Raw genomic sequence first — 10,625 nt, 5'->3', positions numbered from 1 at the left:
ATAAAGCAATAGCATGTAAAAGGAAACCAGCTTCAGTTTTTCGATATATCTGTGCATTCTAAAAAAAAAACTTTCATTTGAAAGTCTATAGCATGACACGCTTGAGGAAATCAGTGAGACTTTAAAGTGTGACGAGCCTGCTGAGGCAGACAGGCACAAATTCTGTACCATGGAAGATGAATGGGTATGGAGATAGAGGAGGATATTTGGGAGGAAATCTCTGAATGAGCGTACCTTAGCAAAAAAGCACACTGAGTACCCTGAATGAAGTCCAAAGGCACGCTGTTCTCACCAGAACAGAACGTAGTGTCCACTTCATGATTTCCATGACAATGTTTAATATAAATCAGAATAATGTATAATTCAATTACAAAGAATTTTTGGCATTCCATGCCATATATGGAAGTGCCACTAGATGGCACTACATGATTGAGACCATGCAAATGAGTTGTAATGGGATCAAAGTAACAAGTATACAAGGCCTATACAGTTTAAACTGAACAGTCTATATATTTTATATCGCCCCCATGTGGATGTGAAAGAAAACAATTAAACTACATCACAAGGTCTGTTAAATGAAAGTGTATGATCCATTAATCCAAAACAAATGTTGGATCATTTTTATTACATCTGTGCCAGAAAATAACATGGTGCTCAATAATTGTTATAACATTATATCACTAGCTGATAGATATATGCCATATGTAAAAGCTCGGACTTTTTGTACCATGAGTGGCAATTGTTTCAGCAATACAAGTGTTCATTTGTCATACAAGTGATCATTTTGAACTCGAGTGACAGAACACAGTGAAGAATTGCATTTGAATGATTGCTTTTGCATACTGAGCCAGACTACAAAGCATTCGGTTCTTTTCAGCAAGCCAGATCCTGACAGTGACAATTATAACAGCATTCTGAGGCGATTATCAAACAGATTTTTTCCCCCAGCTCATGCTTTGTGTTATTGATCGCATAATTGCGCTCCATACTCACTCAGAAACCCTGTGCTCACTCTCCTTCTTTGTTTCCTGGCAATGTATTGCTTAAATTGCCTGGTTGCTATGGTAATAAGAGCCTTTGAAAGCATACTGCTGATGTTACACAGACTAAAAATCTCATTTTGCAGAAACAGCTCATTCAAAAAAAAGGTGTGGGATGGATCAGCCACCGGAAATGAATGTATCAAGTCTTTGACACAATCATTTTATTACATTTTGAAAGGTTGCATTTGCCATAAAGTACTTAGCTTCAGTCAGGGCATGTGGCCAGGTTTAAGAGCATCAGTAATTGTTCTTTCTTTCACATTTCTGTGCTTTTGTTTCATGTCAAAGAAACATTAATCACTCTAGCTACCGTGGCCCAGATGTAGCCCAAGTCCCGAGATTTAGCACGAAGGGTCAGTGGTGGCCTAGCAGCCATGGCAGTGCATTCCTGACTGAAAGCTTGCAGGTTCAAATCCCAAACCACTGAGGTGTCGCTGAGGAGTCACTGTCCTACTTTTTTTCTGAAACTCAACTGCAGGAACATCACTTATTGCCTTGTAAAACACCAAGCTGATGTCTGTGAAAGCTGGTATTGCACTACACTGAGCGCTTAGTACATTTTTCTGTTCCATTTTCAATTGTCCTTGCATTTGTGAAAGTTGTGAAAGATCTCACTGTCACATCGTCTGAGCGAGAGAGGTGCAGATAAGTGGTCAAAATGAGTGCTATCAAGAAATGGCAACGTCTAATTTTCCCCCAGATCCTCTCAAGAGACTCTCATTAGCCACGTACTTCCACCTACACATTCTTGCAAAAGGGCCAAGATTATATTCAAGGCCAGGTACACCCTCTGCAGGTCACCAGAAGAATACTGAATAAATCTCAGTAATGATTTCTTCCCTGTCCCAAATACATGTGCCAGAGATAAATTTTAAGTTGTTCTGTCTATATTTATATTGTCCAAAAAAGATCAATGTTTTTTTCAATACAAATGACGTTGGCAGCACAGCAATGTATGATCTGAGAAAGGTGATCATGTCCATTTTTTAAATATGTTTTGAACAGGAGAGCTAATATCATTAATTTAAAAAAATATATTGGATTGTTTATCATTTTTATCCTTTCTTTTTAGTTTTGAACATCATTCATTTAAAGCTGTTGGTGCTACTCAACAATGCAACAATGCAGCATCAGCAGTGAGTCAGTGGAGGCCTAGTGGGTAAGGAAACGTACTCGTAATCGGAAGGATGCCAGTTCAAATCCCTGCTCACTAAGGGTGATGCTTAAAAGCAGAGGACACATTTTTGTTGTGTGCACTGTGTGCAATGACAATCACTTCACTTTCACCTTTATCACTTTCAGCATGCATGCCAACAGGCTCCCGGAACAGAGGTGAGCTGAGGTAGCTCATCCGGCAACAGGACGAACGTGCTCCTGAAGTCATTATACGGCCCCCCACTGGCTGGGGATGTGTGGAGAGGGATGGGGTCGCTGAGGGATATCGTTCCGTCTGGAAACTAAAACCAAAGTTGCCTGTAACACAGTCCACTGAGCATAAAAGTTCCTTTTACAAGGAATCCGCCGCATCTGTGCTTATAACAACAAAAATGGGCAAACTCCTCTCCCACTCATGTTATCTGAGGAAAGTACACTGGTGACACATTAAGGCAGTCTGGAGTGTCTAATGCACCTTGGAACTTGTCTCTGCCACCCACACACAGTTAACCCCCCTCCCCCGCACACACTGAGATGGATTTGCAGAATGTTAGGCTCTACATGCATTCAAAAGCTTCTTGTATAACACACGCGCACACACACACACACACACACACACACACCCGTCCATTGCCAGCGCGAAGCCACACAGCGCCAAGCTAATATATGGCAGGACAGAGATAAACCTGCAGGCTGCTGCCGTGAGCTTTGCATGCCATGGCACATTACATCAATATTGCAAATATTACGTGAATTTAGAGCTCTGCGAGCTGCCTCACAGATATTGTGGTGAACGTATGCAAGCCAAAAAAAACAAGGGCCCGGCATGGAACACGGCGGCAGCAGGCGCGTTGCACGTCCACATGTCAACGGTACACAGGTGGACTTGTCTCAGTGTACTGGCTTCACCTCTCGAAAAGACAGTATGAAACAATAAGGCAGGTTGCCTGGCAACCGCCCTCTGAGCTGCTGGCAAGGATGCACATTTGTGCAAGATGGAGCTGCGAGCGAGCATAGGAAGGGACTCAAGGGCAGAAGTTGGGATTGTGATGTGGACTATTGCATGCATTTTGCAGGGCTTGATGTAGTCTGTTGGTGCATGTTGACATGCTTTGCCAAAATGGAGCACATGGAACCGGAGGTACGACTGGGTCAAAAATGAGGTCTAATGATAATTAAAAGTTATTATAACTGACTTCAGTTATTGCATCAATATTACCATAGATAGAACTAGTTTTAACTGTTAAATGTCAGAAAAGGGTCAAAGCTATAGACTAGGATTCAAAATTCTTATAATGTAATGTAATACTTCAGGTGGTTTATTTATATGTTACAAATAAAATAATCAATGCATATTTCTCAACATTAAATCATTACAATATTCAAATGTAATGGCAGATATTGCATCTCTGAGGAAACATTGACCCAAATGACCCGTAACTCACAGTTCACTGCCTGTCCCAGAGGTGTAAAAGCGCTCATGCCGGTCTGTTCATTTCGCTCCTAATGTTCCTTTTTTTCTTCCTTTCAGCAGCGGCTGGACAAGTTAATGATGTCTACAGACCTGAGCTGGCTCCGCCTGCGTTACAGTGGCGTCTAATTACTTTTAAAGGTTATATCTGGGGAAATGAGGTCAACTGTGATTGCACTCGCTCCCAGGACCTTCGTTTGACTTTATCGGAATCCTGTCCGAATGCCAGCAAGTGCTGAAGGGCTCAGGTGCTTTTGTGGCCATTGTTACTATACCACACTACAACAACCATATCAGCAGAGTGTGTTAAATATACCATCATTTTCACTTTTAGCGAAAAATATAACACAACACGTAAATGCATATAATCTGAGCAGGAAACCCATTAACATGTTTGTATTGAAGAAACAGCACCTCATTATTTAACTTCATCATAGTGCCCTGTTATTTATGGATTCGTTGAACACTCACTATGGCAATGGCCAATAGTGATTGATCAAAGATCTCCATTTAATAGACTTACATTGCTTTCCTTGCTGAGGTCATCTCACTGTCTGGCAACCTTTCAGTGTAGAGTTTTACAGCCTCTGACCAATCGATGACCGCAAAGTAACATCATCTTTGTTAATGCGCTTAAATGCAGAGTATTCTTTAACTGGAGAAAGGTGGAGGATATTAACTGTAGCACCATGTTGTTGAATAGTAATAATTTGCAATATGTAATTGTGCATAATTATATTATTTCAAGTCTGAATTAGTTATTACTACCAGTAGTGTTACTACTGATATTACTCACTTATTTGCACTATTTAAACCATTTTGCATAAAAAAACATCACCATGTCATGAGAGTAAATTCAGATCTGAATACTGAAATTCATATTTCTAAATGTTGTACCTGTGATAAGGATGTGCATCCGTTTGCAAATATGTGGCAGAAAGCAATTGGTCCACAATGACTTTGCGCTCCAACTTTATTGATTTAATTAGAAAAGGGAATAATTAATGATTGTTCCTCACCAGCAATGTACTAATGCAAACCTAAACTCATTTCTTATTCATAATTAAAATGCTGATTTCATATGCATTGCTTGCAGTGGTTCTCTTGTTTCTCCACTATTCAATCTCCAACCCCACCCCACCTTCAGTTCTTCCCCTCTTTTTTTCCCCTTTCAAACTACGATACATGGGAAACCAGGCCATTAGAGTCACTTCAGATATTTCTTATCCCTTGTTAAAGAGCGCCTGCTCGGTGAATAATTAAAATCTTTTAATCTCACTGCTGAACTGTTCCCGGCTCACTGCACGGCGAATTCGGCTAATGTTCTGCAGTGTCATGAACAATGGCCACGATTAGAGGATTGCATTCAGGGCAGCAAAATCAGAGATGCACGCACAATAGTAAACATATCAGGGCAACCAAGCAGATGTCTTGGTTGGTTTATTTAAGTACCCAGCTCTAATGATGCTTTGAAGCTAAAGCTGACCCAACAAACTGTGAGTTCACTCTTGTGTGACATAACCGGACCAAAGCTGTTCTGCAAACTTTTCGACACAGTTGAACACAGAACAACATGATGCAAAAGAAAAGACAGAATAAATAAGATCTTACTTGCCTGAGGTTCAACAACTTTCTGTTACTTTTGCCTGGAAGTACTGAATAAAACCACCACTTATTTTTTTAATTAAGGAGTCCAAAGAAATGTATATATTGGGTTGCAGTGCTTCCACAGCATAATGACACCTATGTGTGATATACTACAATTAAAAAACGTGTAAATTGAAACGTGTAAATCTGTCTTTAAAAAAAATTACGGAAACATGTCATAAACATTTTAAGGTGTATTTCACAAAACTGCAATAGAAAACATTTTGTTATGGAAACACAGTTATTGAAACCCATGGTAATGGGTGGTTCTAAAAAACCTTTCTGCAACTATCCAGTTCAGGACCTGAACTCTCCGAAATGGAAGATGTAGAATAATCATTTTAAATAAGATATACAACAGTCGCAACCTTAAAACCCACAGCACTGGACAGTCATGCCAAATGACAGACTGTGCGATTTAGGGCCCACGTCTTCATATCCGCCTTTGCAGCAAGGCCGGCCACCAAACCAAAACACCTGGCTCGACAGACGGGATGATGAAACTTTTAAGTTGACTGAATCCACCGAGAGCCACACACACAACCAATTATCTAATTATAGTGCCGGCGTCCACATTCTCCAGTTTCACTTCTCTGTTGTAAAACGGGCTAAGGTGGGGGGAGGGGGTGTAGTGTTCAGTGTGTGTGTGTGTGTGTGTGTGGGGGGGGGGGGGGGGGGGGCGAAAAGCTCCTCTCGAATAGATTTACTCTCGCTATATTCCACTGGGGATATAGGGCAAGTTTATTCCAGTGTGTTGTCTGATGCATCCTAGATTCTGCTCTGCGGGAGAATGCAAATGAATGATTTCTTCCTCCCCATTAAATGTGGAAATCAATAATGTGGCATCAAAATTAATCGCGGTCACCTGATTTCTGCGCTAATGGCCCCCGTTGCACATGAAGGTGTATCAATGTGTGATTTGTGTGTGCAAGCTATTGGAGGGGGTGGGGTTTGCTCTCGTCCGTGTCTCTTGTCACCGAGGCGTTTATAGCAGGCATGGTCTGCCACCCTTCATCAGTGGTACATGTGCTGAAATTATTTTTTTTATTCGATATGTTTGGTCATTAATGACCTCTGCAGCTGCCGTTTTATCTAGCACACTTTACTCAGCAACCGCTCTACTGTACAAATGAACGGGACCGCCTCGGCCATTACAATAGATAATAACAATTTGGAATTCAGCATCACTTGGGAAATATGAAATCTCCGCAGGAAGAGAGGAAGGGATTTCATTTGTTGGCTGGACGGAATTGGGGTCAACTATTCTGCAATATGGTGCCATTCTGGCACATTTTGATGTCTGCTTTTTCTTGTTTGTCCAGATAAAGAGATCCATTCAAGTAGAAGCCAATGTGACTTATCCAAGCTTATAACAGAAAAGGACTGTATTCACAATAACATAAGATTGAAACATATATTTTCAAGAGTATGACCCCCCCTTCACCCTACAACCTTAAAAACAAGCGTTTTACATTGACCCAACAGTAAAACATGGTTGTTCTGCAGGTTTCCAAGCTGATCTCTGTGCAGCCCTTGGACCCACAGTCCAGCATGGCCGGTTGAAACCCCCCTTTGGAGTCCACTGTCCCTTTACTCATCAGATGCTCATATTTCAGCCATCCCGTTTCCCAGATGACGCAGGCATCATCGGCTCCTATCTGCGGGCTTGTGATGGTGATGTGTCAGCAAACAATTAGGCCGAGCTACGCGTGGAGGCGGGATCATGCATCCGCCTGATTAAAAACCTCAGAAGGGCGTGCGTGGGATTTATTGCTTGTCACGAAAATTGATTCGCAGAATGATAGTGATGATGACGATTTTTTTCCCCCCTCTGTCTCTCTCTTAAATTAGCAGCAACTGCACACACAGTCACCTTTACAACAGTGAGTTGCCCCTCCCCAGACGTTGTGTACAGTTGGCAGCTCTACATGGTGTCCTGCGCGCTTTCCTTCCTGTGGGTTGTGCCAGGGTTTCAAAGTGTCTGGACGGGAGACACACTCCAGGGACTTGTGACGGATGCTGCTTTGAGACATCACACCCCACGAGGTCCTCTGAAGCTGCCAGCGGCGACTGGGAGAACAATGTGAGATCAGCTTCCGAGCCAGGAGCTGCATAAGTTGGGAAACGCTGCCACCCGGAGCAAAGGAGTGGAACTAATAATACTTTATTAGGTTCACCAGGACCCGATCTGCCCTTAGTTTAATAATCACAACTCAACTTTACTATTATAATCAGAGCGAGGGTGGGGCCTTGCTCATGCATCTTATCCTAAGCTCACTCACAGTCGTCCATGCTCAGAGTCCAACAATATCCGAAAACCACAACAACCAGGCTTGATGTGTTCAGAATCAGACGTGTAAATCTGACCACCGACATTTCCACTGACCATTGTGCAGCTAATAGCTCTCTAAGGCCTGAGATTGGAGTGACCTCTTTCCATTAGAGCTTACCTCAAAGGGCCATTGTATGTGTGTGTGTGTGTGTATACGTGTATGAGTGTGAGGGAAACAGAGAGAGAGAGAGAGGGATGGACAAGACAAAAAAAAAAACTTTAGTGTCTGTAAGCGTGTATTAAAAAGTGGGTGGGTATGGTGGCCAAAGGCATAACCTCTTATCATCTTTTATTTTCTGTAAAGTAAGAAGGGCAGACAACAGTTCGGACATTCATGTAGCAGCCGTGTGTGTGTGTGTGTGTGTGTGTGTGTGCACATTTGTGCACTATGTGCCTGTGAATTTTTACTCTCTATGCTCTAAATAATAAGTTCAATGTGCTTAATTATGAAAAATAGTGATACTTGATTTTTTTTTTCTTTTACTTTCATCTGTCTCTATAAAATGTCAACGTTCAATCTTCTAATAATTGCAGCAGAAATCTACAATGCTTTACTTTACTTTCTGCCTGCATGCTGTGTTAAATTGTTTCTGTTTTATTTGCTTGACATTTTACAGCCGAGGGCGATAGTGTTTCCGGTTGGAGTCCGTCTACGCTTAAAATTACATAAGCCCACGCCATTGTCTGAACTCTTTCTCCCTGTGTCTGTGGAGCCGCTATGGAGTTGCGGTTGCATAGCAACACGTTAAGGCCCTGACACCAGCAGCGCAACTGTCACTTTTGTGCCTTCGCCAGATCTCTCCGCCACCTGCACATGTGAAGCCGCCTGTTTTTTTCCCCCAGATTCAGTGTTTCTATACGGATTTACAAGCATGTACTTTTACTAAAATACCTTGTACCTTCATAGATCGGTCTTAAAACAACCCCATTCATCAGCTAGAATCTGATCCGGACTTTACACGTTAGTCAATGTGCCTGAAGCCCCTGGGAAACCTTAATTGATAATCCATAATTATAACCAGTCAGTGTCTTAAGCATCATATAAACGTTGTTTTAACACTGATAATAAATGTGATTTAAGAAAGTACACATACAGTTCTAAATAAGGTACAAATCAGCGGTCAGCAGCTTTATTCTTTGCTACCCAGGTAGCAGCTTTGGGGTCATCTTTAGCCTCCTCCTCTCATTCCTCCTGTGCTTGCCCATCAGGAAGCTCGTTGGAACAGCAGCAGCCTTTTCAAAAGTCTCCACAGCGGAACCTGGTGAAAGCATCTGCCTTGTCATTGTTTAGATTGATAGACTTCTGCAGTATCTTCTCAAGCGAGTCGTTCCTCAAATTATACCTGATCATTGTTTTTGATTTTTTTGGGCTGTGAAGCAGGTCTCATTGTGTTCAATAAGATCAAAGCCACACACTCGCCACACACATTAATGAGCCTTGGGCACCCATGACCACAGGTTGTCCTTGTCCCAATTGCCACGAATTCACCACGAAGAACTGACTGTTCCGTTTCATTGACGGGCGTCATGGTAACCAGATAGTCAGTATTAGTCATTTCGATCAGCAGCTCAGGGGTTAGTGCACTGGACGCGCAATGGGAAGGTCGTGCAATTCCCCTGATGGGCAGCTGTGAACCCTTCAATGGCCTTGAAATGGTGAACTGCAGCATCCTCTGTGATATATGGAGACCCATTGTCTAAATATGTACACATATAAATACAAAGTATGGCTGTCAATCTATTTTTAAAATTTGAAATTAATGAATGGCACATTATTAAGCGCAATGAATAATGTTTTAATTTTAACGCTTGACATAATGCATGTTTAAAACCGCAAAATTAAATTGTGAGAAATAGACTCAGGCCTAATATATACAGAGACACATCTATCAATAAATACAGTGTCCTTTGCGATGAATGTTTCGAGACTTTAATTTAAATAAGTGATTCCAAGTAAAACTAATTCATTGTGGCAGTCACTGGGGCCACACTCACATGCACAAGATGTATATGTGTGTGTCAAGAAGGCATGCTTTTTAAATCATTATTTCATATTCAATCATATTTATTGATATTTATAATAGTAAACAGAGTGGTAATTAAAGGGTTGCGGGTTCGGAACCATTTTAGACGGCTGACCACTGCTCACTAAGGGTGATGGGTTACATGCAGAGGACTGTCATTCCCTCTTCCATTCCTGTATGCTATATTCAGGCCTCCGTACAGAGCAGTGGACCTAATTCAGCGTTTATCAAGCTGCCATGCGCCGAGCAGTGAAGCGCACGCAGGCGGCTGCTGTGGACACACCACACACACACTATATTTATCGCTGTTCATCCCGCCTTCCAGTACGTTTAAGGGGCCGCGGCGGTTTGCATCTGTGTCGGCTCACTGTTAAAACTCGCGCGAGGATTCCTCACCGCCACAGGCCACTGACTCTGTCAGCACGCCGATTGCACTGTTTTTTTTCGGGGTTTTTTTTTCCCGCCACAGGCCCCTGCTTCTGCAGATTACCTCTGGGACCTGATTTATTGGTGGGTAGGCGTGGTGTTACGAATTATGTAACGCCGGGGATGGTAAATAGCGACCCATTTTACTGGGAACACCTGGGGTGTGAGTGAGCCGTGACATCTCACTCCAGCCTGTCAGCCGTTCTCCTTCTCCACGTGGCCGGCCATCTGCGGCCAGCGACAGTAAAGAAGTGGCGGAACATGGAGAAATACAGCGCTCCGTTTGTGCTGTGTCCGCGCAGCGGCCCGGCTGATCAGTTGTACAAGCAGGCTGAAGTGTCCGTGGTTGTAGTGGCTCCATACCGGGCGGAAAACAGGCACCTTTCTGGCTCACTTCCCTGTCACTTAAGATTTAAACTAATTAGCAAGCACAGTTAAGCCGAAGGAAGTACTCGGATGCACATCTGCTTTTCAAATAGCACTTTTCACCAAAACACACTCCTATTTAATTTTTCAACTTCACTTTT

The sequence above is a fragment of the Denticeps clupeoides genome, unplaced genomic scaffold (genome assembly GCF_900700375.1).
Source record: "Denticeps clupeoides unplaced genomic scaffold, fDenClu1.1, whole genome shotgun sequence".
Taxonomy (NCBI): domain Eukaryota; kingdom Metazoa; phylum Chordata; class Actinopteri; order Clupeiformes; family Denticipitidae; genus Denticeps; species Denticeps clupeoides.
The sequence above is the reverse complement of the archived record's forward strand: the minus strand, read 5'-3'. Positions refer to the sequence as shown.